The 25,982-nt window shown below is 50.5% G+C and overlaps 1 protein-coding gene across 2 annotated transcripts in view; it reads right to left on the bottom strand.

Annotated features, from left to right (window-relative positions):
• The window catches only part of MN1 (MN1 proto-oncogene, transcriptional regulator), a 290,178-nt gene that overhangs the window by 102,478 nt on the left and 161,718 nt on the right, over positions 1–25,982 (bottom strand). The window contains exon 3 of one of the 2 annotated variants that reach the window (XR_013930931.1): positions 19,467–24,742. The exons of the other annotated variant lie outside the window; for it this stretch is intronic. The gene's annotated coding sequence lies outside the window, so the exon portion shown is untranslated. Of the gene's footprint in view, positions 1–19,466; positions 24,743–25,982 lie in introns of those variants that run through there. 2 annotated transcript variants of the gene reach the window in all.

Genomic DNA, 25,982 nt, shown 5'->3' with positions numbered 1-25,982 from the left:
GGAGCTGTGGCTAGCTACCCAGATCATTACGATAATCCTGGCCTAGAGAAAACAATTCTGCATTAAGCATTACTGCTCTGGAAAGAGTCCATTCCCCGGCTGGCCCAGCCGCCTCTGCTGCAGGCACACGCACACTCATATACACAAACACGCTGGGGTTAGCACTTAATCCTCTAACTGCCCACGAATGCCACAAGTATTCAGCGAAACAGAGGTCTGGATCCCCCCACCGAGTCCTGACTCGCTAGGAAAACCCAGGCATGGTTCTGCTCGATTGCTCCTTGTTAGCAGGGGATGCTGCATGGTGGCACCTACTGGGGATGCTGATGGGGACATGTGGACCAGCATGGCACAGGCACCATGGGCTCCCCATGGCACAGGCTGTGGCTGGGCACTGCTGCAGTGCCCTGCCTCCAGAGCCTGTGTGGCAGGGCTGAGCAAAGACCGGGTTTTGCCCCAGGTGGCATGGAAGGAGTTAAGCTGGGTGGCAATCAGAGACCCGCTGAACCTGGACCAAGCTGCAGAGGATAAAGGCAGTAGAAGCCTTTCTTTATTTTTTTTTTGGGGGGGGGCGTGGGGGCGTGGCGTGGTGTGTCATGGCATGGTGTGGCGTGGCGTGCGGCAGGTGGGTAAGGGACCTTGGAGCTCAGGGTGCTCTGGACTGGGACTGTTGCCTACAGCAGAGGTGAGAGGAGTGCTTGAGCATGGTCTGTGAATTTGTCCCTAGGAGCTGAGACCTTGACTGCAGGCAGAAGGACCTTTCAGGTACAAACTGCCCCCTTCAGGGCTGCCACTCAAAGGCAGCAGTCTTAGGAGCAAAGACCAGGCCATAAAGTGAAAGAGAACTGTTGAGGATTTTGTTTGTTCCTCCTGGAAAGTTACCAGTTCCTGAGGCTCATGGCAAGCAGTGATGAGTCTGGGATCCCAAGGGCAGTACTTCTCAATCCCTTGGGAGGTTTCTCTGTCCCCATAGGCAGTGCAGCCAGTCCATGCTCCCTGGGAGAGTGCTGGGTGCTTCTACAGGGCCTCTTGTGTCAGTCCCCTTGCTTCTGCAGCGTGGCTGGAGGCCAGCAAGGCAGCCAGACTCACTACAGAGGGGTCTGGAAAGCTATGTCAGTTGGACACCTCTGCATGCTTGGAGTTGTTCTTGTCTTGTTTCACCAGGGACTGAAGTGCATCCAATGCAGAGATCCTCAACTGCAGTGCTAGAGCCTAGAGAAAGAATGGAGCTCTTGCCTGCAGGGATGCCGGGACCTTTATGATTCCATTCGGTTCTGGTGACCAGAATGGTGCTCCCCACTGAGCAGCTGCCAGCTAACAAGAGTGTCCTCAGACCTGGTGAAGGAGCCTCTCGCTGTCTTCCTGCGTGCCAGCAGGAGTGATTGGTGCTAGCTACCTCGTTTGGGCTTGCCCTCAGCAGCACCCTGCTACCAGGCTGTGAAACCTGGCTCTGCTGCAGGTGGAGACAGGCCAGTCCTGTGCCCTGGCTGGGCCATTGTGGTTACCATGCTTGATAGATGGCAGGGCCAGAGGGTTTCTGCCTGGCTGTTTGCCCATCAGCTGCATAATCCTACAGACTTGGAGCTCTGACATTCCTGGGATCATTTCTACTAACTGCAATAGGCGTGCAGCAAAATCTCCTCCAGCAAGAGTTAGATACTGGTGGTCCTGCCTGTGCTGGGTGCAGGAGGTATCTCAGAGACATCCACCCACTTGACTGGCAGTAGTTTTCCTCCCAAAGTGTGACCAGATCCTGGATTTGCTAATGGCTTATACTGGGTGTTTCCTTGAGCTGAGCAGCACTGTGTGCACCTGTGACATCTCTGCACTGATACACCAGCACAAGCCACTGTGCTTCAGTGGGAAAGGTGCTGAGCAGGGTGCACAGGGCTACAAGAACTGCAGTGGAGACTTTCCCACCTCAGTGGGCAGCAAGGCAGAGCCTGGATGGTTCCAGGCAGCAGAGGACAGGACAACAAGCAGCCCCACGCTGGCTGGCTGGCTGCCAGGCCAGGTCCTGCAGGGCAGCTCTGCCCCAGCCTGCAAAGAGAAGTGACCCCTTCCCAGCCACACCGAGTTAAACAAACAGACAGCTAAACCACAGGCTTCAGCTTGGTTTGACCTGCAATGATTAAGAACAGGGCTGATGATAGTGGTTTGAATGCAGAGGAAGGAGGAAAATAATTCGTGAGCATGCTGGAGAGTCTGGCAGCTGCTGGCACTAGCTGGTGAGATGCAAAGTGCTGCTCTGTGCTTTCCCAGTCATGCACCCAGCAAGGCTGCTTCTACACAACACGAAGGTTAAGAAAGGAAGGATGCCAAACCGCTAACAAAACAAACCCTGCTGATGCAAGGAATCCCAGAAGCGTCTGGAATTTGCTTGTGAAGCTGGGCAGCCCCTGCTGCCCATCTGCTCTTCTGGTCTCTCCATTCACACACTCCTTTTCTCATTATTTTACAAATTAAAAATTGCAACAGTTTCTCCCCAGGTTTGAAGCGAGTACATGGAGGCGGTTGGTGACTGATGTGACTCCCCCTGGCTCTGAACAGAGTCTGGTCTGTGCTTCCCACATCTCTCACCCAGACCAACCCATTGCCCTTGCAAGGTTGTCTTTCTCCAGAGGTACAAATGAACCTACCTGCTGGGTGAAACCTTGCTCAGCATAGGATTCAAGGTTGATCCAGATCCTCCTTCTTTTGAGCGGGTCACATTTGGATCCCAGGATCCACCTGGGACCTGATAGCAGTCTGGTACCTCTCCGAGGATGTGGCTTTAAACAAACCCTAGAGGTGCAGGGATGATCCTGGGGCCGTGTGTGGTTACAGGCACTACCTGCACCACGCCGTGCACGTGGGCTGGCCAGGGTGAGCACCTGCTCCCCAGCCTGCCTTTGGATCCCCTTGGTGCATGCCATGGGGCAATTACTAAAGGAGAATTCCTTTTACCCAGAATACAGTACTCTGTTACCTGATTACTTGTTAATTGCTTCAATATAACTGGAAGTGGGTAACCTGTACATTTTAACCATTGGTATGCTGTTACTGAGTCAGTGACTTGCTTTGATAAGAGGTTCACTCAGCCTTCCTGGAAGATGCCTCATCACTGCATCTCTGAACACTGCCAGTGTGAGCAAAGCCCAGAGTGAAAATAACTCCCACACCAGCCCTGGGTGTTCGAGACTGGTGGAATTCACCATCTTCAAGTTCAGGCTCTGAGTGAGCATCTACCATGTGTTACCCATGGACCAATGCTGGGGACACAGCTCTACACAGGGCTGTTTATGCAAGCCCCTTTTTTAAGAGGAGGAAAAAAAAAAAAAAAAAGGTAAGTTTCTATGAAGAATGCATTCCAGCTGCTGACACACAATGCTATTACTAAAACTGGAAAATGTAGTGCTTGTATGATCAGCCTTTATCTTTAATGCTTCCTGAAAGAGTGAAGAAACTTGATTAAACTTGTATTTAATGTTGCCACTGGAGTCTGTGGGAGTCTTCCCCACTCCTGACAGACTGGGCTAATTGCTTATTGCAATGAACTGCAGTTTCCTTCACATCCAAGGGAAGAAAGGCTTCAAGACCAGACTTCCATGCCAGTGGAATTCACTCAGCTTTCTGCGTGGCCAGGGCCTCCAGCTGCTGAGCTAGACAACGCCAGCTCTACCGGGTTTGTCTAACCGCTTTGTGCTGGAGGATCAGCAGATGCCAGGGTTCCTGTGAACACCATTGCATCCCCAAAGTGCCATCTGGCCTTGGCGGGTGCTGGCCCTGTGCCTGCACCCTGCCAGTCCCGCTGGGAGCACCCCTGGCTCTGTTCCACTGCCGGGCTGCCGTGCATTCGGCAGAGGCAAGCCAGCCCACGTCCTGCACCCCTGTGCCTGTGCCTGAACCGGGCTCCTCGCGTGGCCTGGGGACTCCCCTTGGCACAGCAAAGTGAGTATGTACTGGTCACGTGTAGGTGTTGGAGCGTGACACATGTAGGGTTGGGAGCTTTCCAAGTGTGATGCTCCAATTGCTGTGCTGGGGGGAGGGCAGGCAGCAGCATCAGCGAGGGTCTCCTTGGGCCTGTGGAACATCAAACCCCCCACAAAACACTTCCATGTGCGCCTTCCCGCTCCCTGCATGTCAGTCATGCTTTATTAATCCATTGGCCGGCATGAACGTTGCTGTCCCCACAAGTGTTCTTTCATGTTTGCCTACAATCTCAATGTCATCGCACAAAATCAAGAGTAATTATGAACAGATACCAGTTCGTCACTCTCCCTCCCCCTCATGACTGCTCCTCAACATCTGGTTTCCACAACCGCTCTCGGGGGTACTCTGAGCTGCAGCTTCAGCACACAGACCCTTGGAGCAGCTCTGTTGGGAATTAAACTCCACTCCCCCTTCCCTACCTCCCCCCCATAATTTTTCATTTTGATTGGTGATCAGCATCGAACAGATCTTAATTCCCCAGCCCACCATTCCTGATGGGCTCATCCCAGGTATTCTGGCAGCACAGAGACACAGTGCACCAGCCCTTCAGAGGGACCAAATCTGCCCTGTCCTGCAGCAAAGCCCTTCCGTCCTGGCTCTGTCCTGACATCCTTTTGCCATCCCCATTTTCCATTCCAAATTCTGTTTTTAGAGTACCTGTGCAGCCTGCTGGCTGCAGAGCTCTGGGGAAAATAAATACTGCTGTGCCCATGTGCAGAGAATTCATCCATTGTCCTTCCACTGAGCCTTTCCATTTGGATTGACCTGTTGTCCCACCGAGACAGAAATATGTTTCAGATTGGAGCACCTTGTTCGCTCTCCGCGCCACTTGTCGCTTCCATCTTCCTGAAAAAAAAAAGTCCCCTGAAATGTCTGCATAGTTGGGTATAATCTCCCTCCTTGGGCTTCTCCAGGGGTAAGACAAGAGCAGGTCCGAGTCTGTTCCAGTCCCACCCTGGGCAGCATCCCTCTCCCACCACCGGCAACTATCAAACGCAAACTGGAAAACACTGAATGCACTGAACACTTCTCAAGTTGTTTGAAACTGTTCATGTTTATGTTTGCAATCAAAGATGAACAGGTGCTGGCAATTTAACTAATCAGGTACCATCTACATCTCCTCTGAACTGATTCCTTTGCAATACGCTCCAATGGCTGCTTGGCCATCCGACAGCCTGCAATTATGCAAACATCCCGATTCACATGGTCCTTATTACGGGCGCAAGATGTGCCATAATCCTGTAATTTTTGCTGGGGCCTGGAACTTGCTGCATCAGCTTTTTGGGCCCCTTGTGCAGATGATTTTCCTTTACTGCCCTTTTAGGTGGGAAGGGGCTCTGAGGGGTCCCTGCAGCAGCAGGGCGGTGGGTGCATTCACAAAGGCGTCACCAAGAGCCCCAAGCATTTTCCTGACAATGCTCAGCCTGGGGTCAGTATGCCAGGCCACCTGTGGGGAGCGAGATGGGGGTCTCGGTCATCATAGTCCTGGCTGCCACTGCAACTGTCCCACTGTCCCACCTTCTGAGCTCACAGCTGCTCCCACCACCCACTGGTCCAGGCTTGACTTGCCGCCAGCAGAGGGGACGTTGCAGTTTGGCCAAGCGATATGCCGGGCGTGCTGTGCACACTGGTGTTTCCCCACTTGCCTGCATGGCTATGTTAATAGCCGGGTCAGAGCAACATGCACAGCGATCCTGCTGCAACATGGGAGCTGCCTCAGAAAAAGGAAAAAGTCAGATAATTACAACTTTTGTAAAGAAAGCAACTTGCTCCACCTCTCAGCAGCTCTGACCCAGCAGCAAGGTTATTATTTCACCAGTACATTAATTCCTCTTGCCAACTAGAGGATGCTCCCACTGCCAGCTTCTCTTCCAGGAAAGGGCTTTTGGGCTCCCCCACCTGCACAGTTCAGAGGGGCGGCTGCAGTGACAGGTGACATGCCCTGTGCTTGCTTCTCTCCACAGGCACCACTGTCTTCCACTGGACTGGGAAATACAGGTTATGTTTGAAATGAAGGAAGGAAAGGGAAAAAAATCTACTAGACATCATACATTTAACCAATTCTGACTTGACCAGAATCCAATAAAATGCAGTTCATACAACATTTTTATTGCTAATTGGTTTGACTGTTAAAATTTAAATGCATGAAGTTACTTTAATGACAGACAGAGTGGACCTTGTTAACCTTTAAAAGGGTCTTAATTAATTTATATACCTCCTAAAATGCTTTGCACTTCTCCCTCTGGTGCATGGCCCTTGCTGTCTTGGCCAGTCTCCTGCACAGCCCCTGGAGTTCTGCCTGCTGAGCGTGTCTGGAGAGCAGCTCCCAGAAGAGGTTATTAAATGCAAAACAAGGCAGAGATGGTGGCCAGCAAAGCATGGCCAGTGCTGGCCAGGGGCAGAGGCATCACCGCAGGTGAGGACCCAGCACAGGGACGGGCTGAGACTCCCCGGGTGCATTTATGGAGATGGGCTGTTAAAACAGTTGGTGTATAACTTTGGTCGTCAATGTTACCACCCTAGAGAGGGGCAGAGGGTGGCCAGGGAGCCCCAGGCCGGTGCATGACCCGCAGCGAGCGGAGGCGTTGGGCGGGCGCTGCAGCCCAGCAGGCACAGAGGAGGCAGACGTGGCTCTGGTGCAGTGCAGGCTGGTGCAGCCCATCTTGCTGCTTGGCGGTCTGCTTCCCGAGACCCTGGTGTTGCCACCACTGGTGTTTTTCACCAGGGCCCGATGACCCCTGCCGCACACAGGTCCTGGTGTGTTCCACGCTGCCAAACGTTTTCTATTTAAATGCAAATTTTGACTTTTCACTCAGCAGCTCGAGAAAGTTTTTCACACTGGAATGAGGGTCACGATAATAATTTATCCACAGGCCTCGTTCTACAATTACTATTTGTACAAGAGAAGTGTTGATACTTGGGTGGCTGGGAGAAGACTCCCACAGCAGAGTCAGATGGCTGAGAGAAGGGAAGGAACATGGCCACGTCAGCGTCTGGCCGTGTTTGTTTCCTTGGAATAATCTCAATGTATGACGTCTCTGGGCAAAGAACACTGTGATCCCCAGGACTCACACAGCTAACCGTGCTGTTTGCTGTTGATGGGGTCCAGTTGCTGCATCTCTGGCTTTGGCAGAGCTGCCAGGCAGGGGCAACACTGCACTGAAGCCCACAGACAGGCTCGGCAGACCACACGCATGTGGGGGGAAATTCGTCTTGTTGAGTCTTGGTGAGGTACCTGTCCTCTTGCCTCGGCACAGACTGATGCACATGCAGTCGGATACCTGAACTGCAGCATGCTATGTTTCTCAGTCCCTAGGAGTCTGTCTGACATCCCTTTATAATTAATTACTTAATCCCTGGCACAAGTGGGCATCTTATGTTCCTCAGTGCCATAATGAGAAGTCACGGTCAAGAAGAGACTAGATGGGAGATAGTGCCCCAGGGAGGGTTAAGCTGACTGGAGACCTGGACTGGCAAATTACCTCTCTGCAACCTGAACTCCACCATGCTCTCCAGCCCATTAAATCAGCATGGTTCATCCCATGTCACCAGCACAGCTTGCCTAGGCCATGCAAAGAGTCCCAAACCTCCCACACCCACCACCGTTCAGAGACCCATGGCTCCCCGGGTGGCACAGACATCAGCATGCCATGGATTTGCTGGTCCAGGCACCCTGGCTCAGCTCCCGAGAGCCACCAACAGGCACAGAGGACGGATGGGCACTGAAAACTGCCTGCATCCTGTGGCTTTTTGCTTCTGAGCACCCCAGGCTCTCTGGTTTGAGGCATGCCTGGCTGGAGATCCAGCACTTCTCCATGCTCACCCCATCCTGTCTTCTGGATCTGAGGCTGCAGGAGCAGTTTTTCTTCTGGTTCTTGTCACCCTCTGGTAAAACACAATGAGTGCTGTGCAAACACTTGGCTTTCAGATGTCTCTCCATTGCAGGCCAGCACACAACATACAGCGCACTGAGTGAGCTCCCAGCACGGTCCCACCGGGATGCTAGGAGATGCCCTCAGCAGGTCCTGCTTTAAAGGTGTGCAGGTTTGTCATGAGTCTTAATTAGCAACAAGAGGTCTGAGTCTCAGGATGTTTTGCAGACTGTGGGAGCATGTTCACATCTACAGATGTGAGTGAACTGTGCACGCTTCTATTTCTTCATGGGAAGAGCCACTGCAAGAGGCAGACATGGTGGTTCCTCTCTCCATGCCGTGTACGATACCTTTCCAGAGCAGAGTCCACCACTGGCCTTGGGTTTGATTCATGTCTCCATGGTGCTGAAGCATAGGGGTCAACCAAAGCCCTTGGGAAGAGGGGGAAGAAGGCAGGGAGCCAGCTCTGATGGCAGGATGGAGCTGTGTTGAGCAATTGTTCACCTGCCACAGACAAGTGCTTTGCACTGGGGTGAGCTGTGCCACGGCAAAAATCACTCTGTGTTTATCTTTCCCGGGCCCACCTAGGCAAAAGGCTGCACAGCCCATGAGAACAAGCTGTCCCTTTGAAATGTGCAAAATGCAGCATAATGAAAATCACACAGAAGTTGTATCATTAAATAATGTTGTTTCAAAGCCAAGCACGCAAAACTTAAGAAATGTTAAAATTGTCTATCACAATCTTAATTCTGATTGTTTTGCTCAGATGCAGTAAGAGGGAGATCCTAACTGTGGGATGCACAGGGAACTTCCTACAGTGCAACTCTTCTTCTATATTTGCCTTACTCTCATTCCTCAGTACACGGCCCCTGCCAGAGTTACCATGTTTAAAACTGCTTGGAATACAGAGTGTTTATTTGATGCACCAGGGAGGCTTTTCTACAAGGCACATCATCACAGTGTTTAATATACACACAAACATATCTTCATTTATCTCACAGCCTTCTTACAAGGAACCAGGGATGGTATTTCACAGCGTCATAAAAAAGGGCAGAGAGGCAAGAAGATTAAATTCAAGTTTCCACTAATTTTGGATATCCAGTAAGTAGCACCTGTTCTTTCTGAACACTGAGCATTCACAGCAGCCTTTTTACTCGCTATCGAAGGGCAGATCTGGGCTGACTCTGGCCATGCGCTGTGAGCCCTCAACAGTCGCAGCCCACAGCCCCAGCAGCAGCCTCTGTGCACGGCCCATCTCCCAGAACAGACCAGAGACATAGAAGCCGTGTCTCCTGAGACGGGCTGCACCTCCAAAACATCAGCCCCCCTTTCTGTTGCTGCTCCACAAAGCATCAGGGCCAAACCACGTTACTGCAGGGAATTAAGAGAAATAGAAAATGCAGAAAGCCCATCACATGGCATCATCTCACCCCCTCCCTGGTTCATTAACAGGACAGGGATTATTGTAACTCCCACAGGGAACAGCTGGCACCTCGTGCAAGGACCTGTGCGAGCTGTGGCCCCACGACTGTGCGCTGCATTTCCCTGCACTGCTCGCTGTCGGGACGGGGGAAGCAGCACGGCTGCCTCCCTCATCCCACCACCATGAAACACAAGGAGGAAGAGCCGTAGAAAAGGGATCTGGAGCCGAGGTCACATCCTTTTTCTAATGTGAATTAGTCTGAGCACTAAATGAGTTCAGACTTAATTGTAAGCATTTTCTGTTAACTAAGCAAGAAATCTTATAATAACACAATAAGGTGCCATTTCACAGCATCCAAATGGAGCAATAAGCTAGTGCCTCATTTGTATGTATTTTTTTTTCACAGTGATTGCTGACGCTGCTGCTTTTAATATATTCACATTGGCACAGCCATTTGCATTCAGATGCAATTATGAGTTAGAAACTCCCTCTTTTCTGCAAGCTCCAGAAAGGGAGCATTTCAGCCCAGAGACACGTTACTGTTCATTTTGTGGGGCCTAATTAAGGAGTCTGCTCTGGCAGGAATCGAATTCCTATTGTTACCAAAGGGAGCATCCTGCAAAGAAATAGATTAAATTAAGCCAAGCCTTTAAAATTCTTCCTTTTTCTCCACAAAATCTTATTGATCTTGAGCAGAAATAGTTATTTCCTATGGAAATAATGACCCTTTGGGGACAGAGGCCAAAAAGATGCGTGAAGCGCAGCCATTCCTAAGGAGTGTGATCAGATTGCAGCTGTGCCACACACAGTCTGCCACTGGACAACCAGCACTGAGACCCTCTGTGCCTGGAGGGCTCGAGGTTGACGGCAAACCTGCTGCAGACCCACCAGACCTCACTCAAGACTGGGACCAGCAACAGGGTATCCTGAGGCCCATCGGCAAAGGCAGGGGACGAGGCTCTCAGGGGCAAGGCGGTGCGGACTTGCAAGAGCAGCTGAGCTGGGTGGCCTCCCAGCTCTGGGCTACATCTGCAAAGAAATCCCAGATCAGAGCAGAGAGCGCCTGGGAAAAGCTGGCATCTGTAACTCTCTGATATTAACACACCACAGCATGAGGCTCCAGAGTGTGAGCTCCTCTGGGACCGGAGGTATTCTTCACCTTCACTTATAAAGATGCTGCAGGCAGGCCAGCTGTATGAAAAACTGCAAATACAAATTCTGGCACTCTGCCTGGAACAAGGGCCTTCCCATATCCCCACAAGTTGCAGCTGTCCCTTGACCCCTCCTGGTCAGCTCATCTCCTTCCCCCAGTCTACGAATCCAGTGAGATTCTCACAGTTCCAAGGGCAGCCTGCCATCTCCTAAATGACCCTCCCCAAGACAAAGCCCCAACTTTTGGGCTTGAAGAGGTGAATATCTCCCAACCTGATGCCTGCAGCCTACACCTCTGCCCAGGAGACCAGAGGACACCCCTCAACCTGTATGCCTGTGCTGCTTCAGAGCATGCGCTGGCCCTGGGGGTGGTTCAGGCAGGTCCCAGCTGCCTGTGGAGATGCAGCACCCTCCAACATCACACACACATCCCCATCACTCCCCTTCTCTTTGCCATGGGCTCTATTGATAAGATGCCATAGAAGAGCAATTAGAAGTCAGCACATCCCTCCAAACCCTCAGCTTTCCACCTGAGGAACTAAAGCAACAAATGAATGAGGGAAGAGAAAAAAAAAGAAACCAAGAGACATTCAAGCTCCAGCACAGGATTTAGCTCCCTTCCTGCAGGGCATCGAGGCACCAAGGCTGCCCCGGCATGAGCCAGCACCATCCATGATGTCTGGCTGTGATGCCAGAGAACAGCAAAGAGCCAGGAGTTTAGAAACACCCTGCAAAGGTGTGGGGGGAGATGGAGTGTCTGTGCGCCTGGCACGGCTTTGCATCCCTCCCGATGAAAGGACCACATTGTGCTGTGCCAGGCGCTCACCACCCTGCTACTTCCACCTCCATTTCCAGGAACTGCACTAGGATTCTGGGAAGGCACGCGCTGCAGAGCAGCCCAAGGGCCCAGCCATGCCAAAATCCCACCCTCCCTGGGGACACCTTAGCATGACCGTGGAAGTCAGTGAAAGCAGGAGCCTCAGATGGTCCCTCAAGCTGGGTACCTGCCTCTTCTGCCACAGCAGGGTCAGAGCTGGACTCCTCAGGTGCTGGCGGGTGGCAAGCAGCCTTTTCCTTTTCCTTCTCCTTCTCCTCCTCCTCCTCCTCCTCCTCCTCCTCCTCCTCCTCCTCCTCCTCCTCCTCTCACCAGGAGGCAGAAGTAGCAGAGGGAGGAGGAGGAGGAGAAGACGGTGTAATTACTGCAGCACCTGAGATCTCATAAAGAGTGCCATGTAGATTACCTCCTCCCGACAGGCTGGAGCTTTGGTTTATAGTTTACACCAGCATATATCGAATTAACCTCAGAGAAAAAGGTTAAACTATCAATCACGAACTGCAGTTTAAAGAACTGCATTCCCTGTGATATATGGCACTGGCAGGCATGTCAGAACTAAGCCAAAGACTGCTTAAAAGTAACTGGGGATAATGGGCCTGGCTCCTTATGGAGATAGATGAGCAGTGTGTTGACTTTAATATGCTGCATAAATGAGACCCCGGTGTGGAAATATTGCATCACAATGTAAAACAATTTCCTCTATTCAAACAACCTCTAAGTAGATTTCTCCTATTTAATATTCACTGGGCGGCTCCGCCAGCTCCGGACTGCCCTCAGCGATGGCAGAGGTACTGGTGGGGTGTGGGAGGGCATGCTGGTGGCAGGGGGGACCCAGAGCAGCACCAAGGCCAGTGGGGACCCGGGACAGGGAGCACCGGACAGTCGCTGGTACTTGCCTGGACCAGGGCCTCCTCTAGCAGAGGGCTTCTATTAGCTGCACATGTGTAGAGCAGCAGGGCTGTAATTTGAAGACATGTAACACAGACTGTTTACATTTTTGCAATCCTGGATAGTTATGTGCTGAATTTCCCTACTGGAAAGAAAAACTGCATGAGTGGGGAATGCAGAGAAGGAGGAGGCTTCTCCCCTCTGGAGCAAGGGGGTTGCATCGCATCTGGGAGCAGACTTAGGAGCAGACACGCATCCTCGCTGCCCCAGGCTGAGGGGCCCCTCACATCCCTGCTTGGCCGAGGTGATCTGCAGCCCATGGTGGTCGTGCTGGGCAGCCCAGACCGTGGGACTGCTCAAGACTTCTGGTTGCCCATGCCCTGTCGAAGAGGCCAGCAGCTCACCATGGGGACCTGCAGGGCTGATGGCATGCTGGCAGACGTGCAGAGGTGGGGGTCTTAGACCGGGGTGGAGCTGGGACCCCTGCTCCAGCCACACTCCAGTGCTGTGGAGCCTCTCGCCGGGATCAGCCGGAGCTGCTGTGCCCCTGGAGCCAGACCGAGGGGCAGCCCCTGCAAACCTCCACACAGAGCCCGGCCACTGTCACCACCAGCCCTGTTTGAGACGGCATGTGTCTGCAGTCACGGACAGGGGACGGGCTACAGATTTTTAATTGTAGTAACTATAATTGCTAGGTTTGGGCAAAGCTACGCATTACTGTTTCAGGAACTTAGGCAGAAGGATTGTTTGATACTCTCAGCCAAGGATAACACTGTCCGGTTTTCATTATGCACTTTCTTCTAATTGCAACAACTGCATAAAAGTCGGTGTTTTGGCCAAGGAATGGGAACAGTCACACTGACACCAGCACCTGCGAGGCCGGGTGGCTTGCGAAGCTTTTCCTGAGCCAGGACCAGCCACCCACACACCGGGAACGTGGCTCCCACCGCCGAGGGCAGGGAGCAAGGGCAAGCAAGGGCGAGCTCCACTCCTCTCTGGGCATGGTGTCCCTGCCGTTCCTCTGGCCACTGTCCTGTCATCCCTGGCCCTGGAGAGGTCTGAAGTGTCAGGGAACACCCACACCCCCTCCAGCCTGGCCCTTCAGATCAGTGCTCGTTTGGGATGAGCTGAGACCAGATCCACTCCTTGTAACCCTTTGAGCCTTAAAAAAAAGGCTCGTCTGAGGTTAGTGCTTTACCTAACACGCTGTCTTGAGGAGAAGAAAAGGTCAGTGAGACTTTTGAAATAAAAATGTTTCCATCTCAGTTGAGAAAAAGCCCAGATGGGTGAGCAAAGTTTAGAAAAGGGAAAGAATTGAGCAAGCAAGCAATACTGTGAGAAGCTGATAAGAGGAGCTCTAGCAGGAGAATAGGGGAGCCTTGTCTATCAGCCTATTAAAGGCTATTCTTACAAGTTTTTTTTCTTTTCATTAATACGCAGGGTGAATAGAACATTGAATAAAAATCAGTACTTACTGCACAATTGTAGGATTGAAAGGTAACTGTCAACAGAAGGATTGGGGTGACAAAAGGGGCCATTTCAGTGCTTAGCAAATGATTTTCGGCTTGTCATTTCAATAGGCCGTGTTTTTCAGAGATTGTGTTTTTTTGAATAGCGTTTATTACCATGCTTTTTAAAAATTTCATGTTGTCTCTTTGCAGGCACCATTCATTTGCAGATGCAGTATTCCTTTTTGGTTGTCAGAGGGATACTGCTTTAGAAAAATAAAGTACAGTCGTCCAGTGAGAAAAAGGATTCTCTTGTGAAGCTAATGGCTGGGAGAAAAACAATCGGGGCAGCTCCTACCTTCTTGCCAGCCTGACCCAGTTTCTCCCACTGTTCTTTATTCATGATGGCGTGGGCCACCAGTTCTCTCCATTTCAAATTACAAGTACGATGCTGAGTAAGATAAAACTTTTTTAACAGAAAGCCCATCTTCCTTAATGCTCCAGTTTTGCAGCGGGAGACCCTGAAATACAAATAGGTCTCCTATCTCTGCCTACAGACAAGAGGTCCAATTTTGCAGTCTTTATTCAGACAAAATCCCATTTACCTCAATGGGGTCTTTGCTTGAATAAGCAGTGGGCAATTAATGCCCAGACTTTACAAAAGAGATACGTGGGGTGTTTAACGCATTGTGAGTATGCCCAAGAGGAGAAGCTAAGTGACAAAGTTTTACGGTTATCTGCTTTAAATAAAATCTTTGAAAACATGTGTTGGTTTAATCGAAATGATCATGTTCATTGCAACATAATTGCTCACATAGGTCCAGAATTTGCATGACACTGTATACTATGCAATAGTGGTTAAAAGGACTTGCATTAGGATTTCATATCATTTTAACAAAAACCACCATTTTTGGCACCCTGGGCTCCTAAGTAGAAAGTAATCTAGAATTAGTGAGAAATAGATTTCATGGCTTTAAGTCACTTTATAGTGTGCAGGTCTTGAACCCTGATCTTTTGTAAATTGAACCACTTGTGAAAAAACAAAGGGCTCTAATCCTTTTAAACTGCCACTGCACATCCCTGGCCCAGTGCCCTTGAGAAGTGATTTAAATGGCATTGAGTATGGCAGTTCAAAACATACTAAAATCTGTTAAGAGGCTGATATCTATGAAGGGAATGGAAGCGGGGTAAAAAAAAGCTAATTAAAAGTATTGATGAGTCTGCCAGAGAGAATAATATCCTTCAGACCACTAAAAATCACCCGGAGCAAGACCGGGATCCTCCTGAAACAGCTGCAACAACGAGAAGAGGGATGGTTGGAGGAGGAGGGTGCCAGGCGGCTGGTTTAAGTGTTTGCAGGGGCTGGAGAGGGGCAGGTCGAGCTCCCCAGGGGCAGGTCAGTGCCTCCTGTGACATTGGCACTGGCCGGGGCCGAGCACTGGCACGCATTGCCACCTCTCCAAGGGATTCAGCTGGATCCCATTTCCTCAGTGGATCCCAGACCACTTCCTCAGCACTGGCATCCAGGACATAATTTGCTGCTTTTCCCCTTCCACAACAGCCTCTGTCGGAGGCAATTCAGGGCAGCCCCAGCTGAAACCCCAACGGGGCCGGCAGCAGCAACCGGGGCTGCTGGGGCAGCCGACAGCCCTGGCCAGCCCCTTCCATGGGGCACAGGCTTCAGCATGGCTCCCAGCCCAGGTGGGCAGTGAGCGAGCTGCCCGCTGTCCTGGGGCTGCTTTCATCTCTGCTCTGCGTGGGGCCTCTCCTGCCACATTAACAGCCCACATGTTCAGAAAAATCTGTGCTTGCCATTTGAGATGCTGCTTAGAAGATCTCTGCCTGCTCTGCAGCTCTGTAGCTTGCACGGTCTTGTAGCCTCCGACCCAGCTCATGGGAGGGTTTTGCCTCTTGAAACCCTTTTTTCCCTTTCCTCCAAAACACAAGACACCACTTGTGAACTATCCCAGGTGACCTGGAGTTTTCTGTGTTAGATAAACATTACTAATTCACAAGCACTTTTCTTTTCAACAGCTAGAATTAAATCAGAACTCTTTCCCGAGGAGCTGCAGCAATAATGGGTGTGTTAATGAGGATTATCCTTCCTGCCAGCCCCAAGGAACAGCTGATAAATCAATAGACCCATCATACAAGCACTCCTCCCCATCTCTGCAGTCTGCAGTCCCTGGCGAGGTGCTGCGGCGGTGGGGAGAGGCATGTCTGAAGTCCCCCACCATGGCCACCGTGCCCAGAGGGTGCTGACCATGGGGTGGAGGGCAGGGGTCCACCCATGCTGTACAGCCCCGTATGCTGGGCAGAGATCTTGCCACCGCCAGCCACTTTGCCTGGCCATATCCTCCTCATCTCGGCCAGCACGGCTCCTGAAACCGAACATGCCAGGCTGGCAAAGCGTTGGCTGGTATCACGCTTTGCCAGCCTGCCTCTCCTCTGCATGCACAGGGAAGGATGCGCAGGGAAGGATGTTTGGCCTATTCTTTTTTTTTTTTTGCACCACCAGTTTGCACATCACCTTTTGCCATCCCCCTCTCAGTGCCCCGTGGGAGTTCTCGTTACTCCAGGTACCTGCAGGGCTGTCCTGCCACCGCTGCCACGTGCCAGGAGCGAGTGCACTTGTCAGCATCCCTGACCTCCTGCATGGACGCTGAGCCATGTGTGGAGCTTTTTCCACCACAGCAGTAAGAACTGAAGCTAAAGGACCAGCAAGGACAAAATGTTCAGTTTCCTCAGCAATAGTAGAAAAACAAGAATTTCACTTTGAAAAAGTTTTTTTTAAAAAAAAAAAAAAAAAAAGCACTGTTCTCTAACAAACCTGCTGTCTGCTCTTCTCCCAGGGGAAAGGCTGAGACAAAGATCTCTGCAATAGAAATGCCTGACTCGGTGTTTAAAGTGCCCTTGTTAGCCCTGCCTTGATGGCTGTCTCAAGAATCACAGATCCCATAGATATTTAAGGCCACATAATTTGCTTATCTCCTTGTACAGTCTTAAGCAGCCCCTGAAGAAAGAGACAGGCTGTTCCCTTGCAAACACTTTTGTTTCCAGCTGATATTCAGGTCACAGCAGAGGCACTCAGTTACAGTACAGGGGACCCCCAAGCAAAGCATCCCCCCTGAATCAGTTCCCTGTCCTCAAGCAACCCCATGGCACACACAGTGGGAGTGCAGCCACCACCGGGCACCAGCTGAGACCACCAGTGGCTGCTGGTGGCCAGAGGACCTCTCTGGCACGGGGCTGAGCCACAGCCTCGTGAGTGCCGTGGCAGGGGCTGTCGGGGATGCTTGCTGCAGGATTCAGCCTCTTATCCCATCAGAGAGATGCTCTGCCCTCCTTCCACACCGGAGCCATGTTCAGGCACCCAGCACCCTTCCCCTCAAGCCGTGCCCGTCCCACGTCAGCCGTTGCCACACAGCAGTCAGCGGTGGCTTCCCCAAGGCCTCGCACTGTAAATATTGATGGAGAACCAGAATGAAAGGCCAAAGAGCCCATGTTAGAGCATTCTCTGGACATTAGTCAGACCAAAGACTTTAAAACAAAGTTCAATTAGGTGTGAAGGAAATTATGGGCTATGCAAGCAACAGCTCCACTGTGTGAATTAGATGTTAGAGCAGGAGACAACATGCAGCCCATCATAAACGCATTTGTCTTTGCTCCACACCAGCCTTCACTGCCAGCTTATGCTTCAAGCCATGCAAACAGAAGCCTCCTGGCATATTTGGAAGATAGTCAACATTTCCAGCTATAATATTTTAATTATAAAGCATGCTGTTGAGTCAGTTTTATGAAGTGACCGGCTCAGCAAACAGCCCCACGCTGGCAGGTGTGGGCTTTAAACAGAATGCTGGGATAATGTTTCTCAAAAAGAGCAAACAGTCTCCTCCCCACAGCCAAGGGCAGATCTTCCCCACCACTGCTGGCTGTGCTGCTCTGCCGACTCCAGACACAGCGCCACCGTTTCTGCCCAGGAACAAAGCTTCTTGCAGCAGACACAGCCACCTTACATCTTCTGGAAGCCCCAGGAAACGCAGCAGATGAGGATCTGCAGTGTCTCCAGCACAGACAGAGTCTCTTGGGCAAAAGGCAGCTGAAGCATCCACAGACTCTCTGGAGGCAGAAGTGGTTCCTGCTGCACCACTGTAAACCTTTGGCTGGAATTTTTTGAGGACTTTTCCAGCTGCCAGGGTACCTCCTAGATCCCTGATCTCTCACCTCCTCTGTGCCATCCATCCTTCCTTCCCAAGTATGCCTCTCTCGTAGCCTTTCCACAAGCACCAGCAGTAGCTCTGGTTGCAGAGCCATGGTACCTCAGACAAGGGCTGAGCAGCGCTGAAAGGCTGTTGTGTCCCTTGGCACCACTACTGGGAAACAGAACAGAGAAATACGAATTCTACAAGGATATACTAAAAAAACAGTCATTGTTAAATGCAACAGATGCTGAGTGCCCAGGGATAACATAAAAGGAACCTGAGAGCTGGAGAAACGATGTCCCAAAGTCCTGGGAGATTAAACAGGAATGCCATGTTGCAGTGCAAGGATTTTGCTTCGAGTCTGCCTTGACACTAAATCAAAGCTTGCAGAGTTCTCATCTGAATTTGTACTTGAGCCCTGGCAGAGGTGTCAGCAGTGAGCGTGCCGTGTTAAACCGTGGATGCCTCAAATGCCGCTTGGGCACGTATAGGAATCTGGGCTGCACAACTGCTATCCAGGGGCTGGACAGGGACAACTGATTATATTTTAATTGCAGGCCCAGTATGAAACAAGGTGTGGGCCAAAGTGCAGCTACAAAAGGTGCAGCGCCAAGAAGGATTTTGTGCCAGCAATAGATACTCTGGCAAACTCAGCCCTACAGCTCCAATTATGAGACTTCTCTTATACCACTGTCTCTAAACATTGGCTTCTGACTGCAGTGCCTTATGCCAAATTGTAATCACCCTCATTCTACTAATGGTCAAAACGCTTGGAGTCCAAACGGGATATAATAATCAACGAGGAGGAGAAAGCTCACTTCAGAGATTATGCTCAGCATAGCGTGTGGCAGTATATAGGGAATTGCAACATATGTCATTGCACTGTGATTACCTCACAGGATCTGGAAAAACACACTTCTCCTGCTTGGACTCCAAAATGATCATAAATTCAAATGGGTTTTGCAGCTTTCTGTGAGGAAGACTCTCCAACAAACTCCACCAGCCAGTGAAACGCCAGAAAGGTACTGGCAGTGCAGCGTCATTCCTGGGAGTGCTAAGAGGGCCCATTGACACTGTTCACACCATCATAATAAGCCCTGATTTATGGCTTATTAAAATAGAGTGAGTTGAGATAAAATGCCAGGAATAAAAAAAAATATGACTGGATTGAGTGTGACTTGGCTTATTGAGTTTGTTTCCTATCTTTTTATAAGGGCTATAAAAACAAACAGCTCTCACTTGACTAAAGAAATCATTCATTAAGTTCCTCCACTTGCTTCAGCACATCCAGACACAGGCAAATAAATCCTGGGTGCCCCTTTCAGGAGCTCGTCCCAAGAACACTGGTGGAGCCTGCCCGGAGAGGCTGGCAGAGGCATGGCCTGCAGCCACAGCGGGGGTCCCGAGCTCTGCGGGGCTGCCCCCCAGCAGGGCTGTCTGCCCGGGTTGGTCACAGCCAGCCCGCTGAGACCTGGCGATAAAGAAGGGCGGGGCGGGGCGGGGCGGGGCGGGGAAGGGAAGGGCAGGGCAGGGCAGGGCAGGGAAGGGAAGGGAAGGGCAGGGAAGGGCAGGAAAGGGCAGGGAAGGGCAGGGAAGGGCAGGGCAGGGAAGGGCAGGGAAGGGCAGGGCAGGGAAGGGAAGGGAAGGGAAGGGAAGGGAAGGGAAGGGAAGGGAAGGGAAGGGAAGGGAAGGGAAGGGAAGGGAAGGGAAGGGAAGGGAAGGGAAGGGAAGGGAAGGGAAGGGAAGGGTGAGCCTGAGCAGCAGGGGAAGAGAAGGAGGAGCCTGAGGCAAAATTTATTTCTGTCAACTGGTGGTCTATTTCCCTGATACCATTTCCTTGTATACAGATAAGGAGTTATCTTAAATGACCATGTCTTTTTCAATTTGTACTTAACAGTCAGTCCCATTTTCCTTATATGATACTATCACAGCAGGATGAAAAATGCATTACAATAATCCCTGAGGATCTTCATATATCAATATCAAATGGTCTGAAATTGACCTGTTATAAAAACCAGCCTTTCAAGTCAGAAAAAACTTAAATAAAAAAAGCAAATTTCAGAGCTTGCAGTATGCTCCATAACCCAAATACTCAGGCACAAAGAGCAACGTTTCCAGAATACTTAATGAAAACAAACCTTCAATATCCATGAAAAAAATATTCTTACTATTGATACATCTGCTTAATGTTTGCTGCACCTTGGAGGAATGCTAACCCTGGGTCGAACTGATGTATAAGCACCCAAATTATGTTAAGCCACTGATTTCAGGTCCAGAGATTTAGCGCCGGGAATTTCTCTCCCGCCTGCACAAGCTGAGAGTGGATGGCAGCTGGAGAAGAGGAAGAGAAAGCAGCTGAAGCCGACAGCACCTCAGCTCTGCCCTGGTCAAGTGCCTCGGTGCGTGGGGCTGCTGATACCCAGCTCTGCTGGGGCATCAGCAGGGGCAGAGGGAACCCTGGCACCAGGGGGGTCAGGAACAAGCTTGCTGGCCCCAAGATCCCTCCAGCTTCCCTCTAGGCTGGAGGATCGAGGAGCACAGGAGACACAGCATTCAAGCCATGAACGTTTTTCCTGCAGCCTTTTAAAATGAAAATGTACCTCCAGGCTTTTCCACACAACGCTATGGGAGGATGGGGCACTTCTCTGGGATAACACCTGTAGCTGCACCGCAGGCTCCAGCTGGGTTTGCCCCTCGCTCCCTTGTAAACACTCACAGCAAGAGGAGTGGAGAGCAGCCTGGGGTTGCTTGGAGGCAAAGAGACTCACTCCATTCAGCACATCTTTGCAATAAGTACAAACACCACATTATCACACCACTTTATTCTAGCTTAACTATCGGTATACATTTCCCTTCTCCCTATCACAGCTATTGGGGATTTGTCATCCAAATTAGAACTAAAGATACAAAAATACCTGAACAGATCCTAATCAGAAGAAGCTGTTTCTGTTGTGAGTTATTGGCCCACCACAAGCTAGTAGGAAAAAAAAATAATTAAAAAAAAAAAAGAGAGAGAGAAAAGGCTGCAAAGGGGACGTGCACCAGCAGAGCAGCCTGCGCCTAAAGCGAGTCTGAGGCAAGTTCCAACCACAGCCAATGCAGACGACGTCTGCTGCTGAAGGAGGTGCAGAGATATCTCTCACCATGAGGGAGGACGCAAAACTCCAGACCCCAACACCACAGACTTGGGGCATGTTGAAAATCCAGCAAAGGGCCGTGTGGTACCAAGTTCAGTGCTAGGGCCAGCATTCCCTGAAGCCACATCCCCTGCCATATCCTTGGGGCCAGATCCCACAGACCCCAGCACCAGCACCTGTCCTTAACGTTGAGAGCTGCTGCAGTCCCAGAGCAAAGTCCTGGAGGACCAGGCAGAACCGACGGAGGCGAGCACAGACAGGATAGGAAATCACTGCTCAAAATAACACCATTGAACAAGTTGGGACTCAGCAGCACTTTGTCCAGAGTTCAGGCATCTCTTCCTTTACTGGCATTTTTACCCTCCCGCTCCAAAGACTCTCCCACGTGGGGGATTAGGAGCCGCAGGGTTTACACAGCACCGGCTTTGCCAGCTCTGCCCCAGCACGGTGCTTGACCTGCTGCTTCAGCTCCCAGGCACTGCCCCTCTCTCACGCCCACCTCCGATTCATGTCCTGCTTTGGCACACGCGCCCTGCACCATATGGCTGCGGGATGCTCAGCACCGGTTTTAAATCTTCCATCCCTGCAGGATGCTGGAGCTACCACGAGGGAGACAAGTCATGACTGCTGGAAAGAGCCTCAGCCTTGCTGTGCACAGGACAGTCCTGGAGACAAGGGCTTGCTTTGTGCCAAGCAGGGCTGTGGCTTTGGCTTTGCCCAGCTGCCCATGTGCAGCATCCCTCCCACCCTGTGCCAACTGCAAAAACTGAGCTGACAAGGGGTCCTGGAGGAGAGTCTGCCAAAGAGGAGACAGCAGTGTGAATCCTGGCACGCGTCTGAAAGGAAGGCCGCCAGCTTTAAGTGAATTTCATGAGAAGTGCATTGGGCTACTTATCATTTTAAATGAGACCTGCATCTAAAATGAGAGACACGGGAGGACGTAAGTAATGTCAGAACAGAGCCCTTTATTAATTAATAAACAGGAGTGCAAGCTAAAAGCTTTACATCTACCACTGCTAAATGCACAGTTAAAAGCCCTATAATAACCTGTGTTCATAATATATTCCAAGCATTCTGCCTCGCTCTGAAGTGCATGTGATATGACACCATCTACCTGCTGCAGCATGCAATTAAAATTAAGAAGCGGTTCAGCCTGTGATGAATACGAAGTGAAACGCTGCACAGCAATATCACCTGGCAGATCAGCCTAATTGTCACGGCATCGGCAATGCCAGAGTTCAGCTGGAATGTATGTGTTCATTACAAATCCTGGCTTTGCTGGGATTTCTGACAGGGCGTTGTGCTCGCACACGCTAACTGAAGCTTGCTGGTGTGATATAGCTCTCAGCTGATCTTTTTTTAAAATAATACCTAAGGCTTCCCAAATCTTTTTAAAATCAAGGCACATTTTGATTTGCTTGGGTTTCTTCTGCCGTCATAAAGAGCATGCCATGGTCATTACGCACAAATTCACATGCTCTTGTTCACCAAGCACAGTTACGATAAGCAAACATGCAAAGTAGATATTAGCAGGCACACATGGCCACTTAGATGCCTGCTCATTTGCATATGCAAATACTCCTTTTTGCAGGCAAAATGTGATTTACAGAAAATGGACATCTAAATCGAAGTCCCAACGCATCTACTAGCCCTGGCCGTGGTAATGGCTTTGCCACCGCTGCGGACAATATTGACATATACACTAAATTATTATGAGTACTGTTCATGAAAAGTGCTGTAAAATGGCCAGGCATTATTATTATTTTTACAGCTAGGGGGATTCATTAGCATTCATTAATTTTTAAAAGACACCTTTGGAGTGGGTCAGTACTATTAACTCCTCTGCCCTGGTCTCCCCTCCGTACAGCAGGAATACACAGCCTGCCCAGTGCCAGAGGAGGGGAGGCTGTGAGCCGTCAGAACTGTCCCCCTTCCCTTTCACTGTGCAGAACAGCTGATTTCCAACACGTCCACCCTGTTCAGAGCAACACGAGGGAAACCTTTGAAAGGATTATGAGGACGGTATCTCTAACACTGACTTCAGGAGAGACCCTGGGAGCTTCCAGCAAGCGGTGTGTTTGGCAGATTCCCCGAGCATCACTGAGGCACGGCATTGCCCGCAGCCCCTCTCACTGCGTGTGCTGCCCCAGCCACCGACGGGATGATGGTCTTGGTGTAGCCGTGCCAGTGGTGCTCTGTGGATCAGGGGCTTGGGAAGCACCGAGCACCTCTTTGTAAAAACAGCAAATAGGCAAAGGTGAGCCCTCCAAGCCTGAGGGAGGGGAATTCTTAGCCCAAGCAGCTGAAGGCAGAGCCCATAAGACTAGTGGGAACCTCCCCGGTGACACCAGCAGACCCATACCCCGGTGTCACCAGCAGCCCCACAGCCCAGTCATGTCCAGCCTGTGCTCCTGGAAGACAGCTCCTACATCCATGCCTCCACCACAAGGTTTTCCTGCCTTCCCAGACCTGGTCTTCTGCTTAACTCTTTGGCAGCCTGCTGAACACACGCTCTGGTGCTCTGCCGCACACAAAGAAATCATTCTGGGAAAGCCTGGCTTTCAGCATGTCTGAGGTTTATAGCAAAAAGTGATCCCATTTTCAGGCAGATTTCCACTAATGAGTAGAGACTTGATGACCATATGCTCTCCACAGCCTCTCCTGCTTACTGCTAGCTCCTTCCACTTTCTTCTTCGTAATGGGGAAGAGACATGATAAATTTCTGTGCCGTTTCAGTATTATATTAGGTCTGTTAAGCTTACCCACGTTAAATCAAAGAAATTAAAAATAACAGCAGGATATCAAACTTAATTACTTCTTTAAGACTGTGCTGTATAGCTTGATGGGCCAGCCTCCTGCACACTGGAGACCAGAGATCCCTTCCCTCCAACTACATGGCATTAATACAGTGCACATGCCGCAGGTGTGAGTGGAATTCAAGACCCTTTGTATATGTAACATCACACAATTATTTACAAATACATGTGGACAGAAATACAAAACAGTATTTCTATACAGCTGTATGTACAAAAATAGATACATCCTCTTACAAAATTTTTCAAGATATTGCAAGTCTCTGCATCCTATAAAAAAATACAGAACTACTCTTGCCTTTAGTGCATTTGATTCTATCTCTCTCAATCTCAGGGCAAGTGATAACTCTGCAAAGCTGGAAAAACTTCTTTACCCTTGGCAACCTCATAAGTAATGTACTGGAGAGCCAGAGAGGTCTTTTACCTTACCACATGGATATAGTATCGCAGAGGTGCAATTTGCATTTCCCTCTCTTTGGCTAGGTATTATCATTCCTCTTTTAGGTTATATTTAGAAAATATGTGTTGGCAGTTAGACTTGGAATGCTTGTTTAAAAGCTTTAATAACAAGGTAATGGGAAATATTTCTTTGAAAAGGAACCGGGGTGTTTGTGTGAAATTCTGGAATTGATGAAATGCAGCAAAGGCGATCACGTTACATTTACAGGTAAAATTGCAGCGATACTGTTGATTGCACACTCGGGTTGCTTACTGCAGGCAACAACAGCGCCGGGAGGGCAGGGGAGGCCAGCGGCCATTGGTCACGGCTGGCAGGTCCCTGGGGTGCTGCTTGCTCTCAGTGGGTCACACAAGCATAACGCCGTGTTTGTGCTTATCCTTTCCCCCGTCTCCAGCTGAGTTGAGCTGAACTGAGCACCCCAATATTCAAAGTGATGAATTAGATGAGGACGTGTGATTTACAAACAGGCTCTCTGGCTCCCAGGCTGGTGTGATGGTCAGAGCCGGCTACCCGGGACGCAGGCTAGATCACAGCTGGCAGCTTCACAAAAGGAAAGAAACAGATTCAGGACAAAGTTTGAAACAGTTCTTACAGTTTGTGCAACTGCTAAAGGCAAACAAAAAGTCAGAGAAATGCTCGCATGCAGTATGACACACTTTGGTTTATATTATAATAAAAGCATGATTTGACATTAATTCTCCACTTTCTGCAGAAAATCCCTGTGCAAAGCTTCTTAGTCACTAGCCCGGTTTGATGTGCAGAGCAGCCAGGCTTCACACAGAAAGGGTTAAAAGAAAATGTTATACTAAAAGAAATCTTTCTACAAGTATAAAAAAGCAAAATGATTGTAAATTCCACCAGGGGAATTCTGCCATGAATATGCTTCACCTTTCACAGAATCTCCCACCCTGCCTCAGAGGATAACTGACCTTTGGAGAAAAATAATGAAAAGAAGAAATTCCTTGGAGAAAATAATGTGGCCAGGCCTCAGTAATGAGATCTGCTCCCTTTATGTTGCCATGACAACCGCAGTCATTTTATAATACAAAATACATGAATGGGAAAGAGGGCCATCTCCTCTCACCGGAGCCGGCGCCTCGGCACCCTTTAGCCCTCGCACTTCTCGCAGGACAGCAACATGTTTGATTTGATTCGTGCTCTGCTTCATTTCCCTTTAATGCACACATGATCAAGAAATCCTACTCCTTTGAATGCTCTAATTACCGCTCATTAACTTGTTTCTGGGGCTGCAGGTGCTGGGGAGGGAGTGGGCACCCCAGCCCGGTGGGGCTGTGCCCGTGGCGCCCAGCCTGCCTCCCTTGCGAGGCACCTGGGCACGTGCCCCCTGCTCCCTCCCACAGCCAGCTGGAAACTGCAAGCCAGAGATGGTTCTTGGAAAAAGTCTCCTGCTCTCGACTTAAACCCGCAGGTTTCCTGCCAGCCTGGCTGAGTGGTGACACCCTGTCCTGGTGCATCAACCTCTGCCCGGGCGCTGGGCAGGCAGCTGGGCTGCAGCACGGGGGCGGCTGGGGCTCAGGCTCCCATCTGCAGATGCTTCCCTCACCAATGGCCACGGGGCCATCTGTGGGCTCTAACATCCCAGTCCTATTTTCGTGACCTTCATTCCTGGTCCCCCTGCCTCCCTGCTGCCTTCCTGCACAGTGCCCATCAAGGCAGAGCACCGTAACTGAGCCTCCCAAAGCTGCAGCGGCTCGTGGCAGCAGCCAGCTCCATCACGTAACAATCAGTAGAAACACATCCATGATGTACACCCAGAGGA

Source organism: Falco punctatus, assembly GCF_963210335.1.
Source record: "Falco punctatus genome assembly, chromosome: 1".
NCBI classification, from domain to species: Eukaryota; Metazoa; Chordata; class Aves; order Falconiformes; family Falconidae; genus Falco; species Falco punctatus.
The sequence above is the reverse complement of the archived record's forward strand: the minus strand, read 5'-3'. Positions and strand labels throughout refer to the sequence as shown.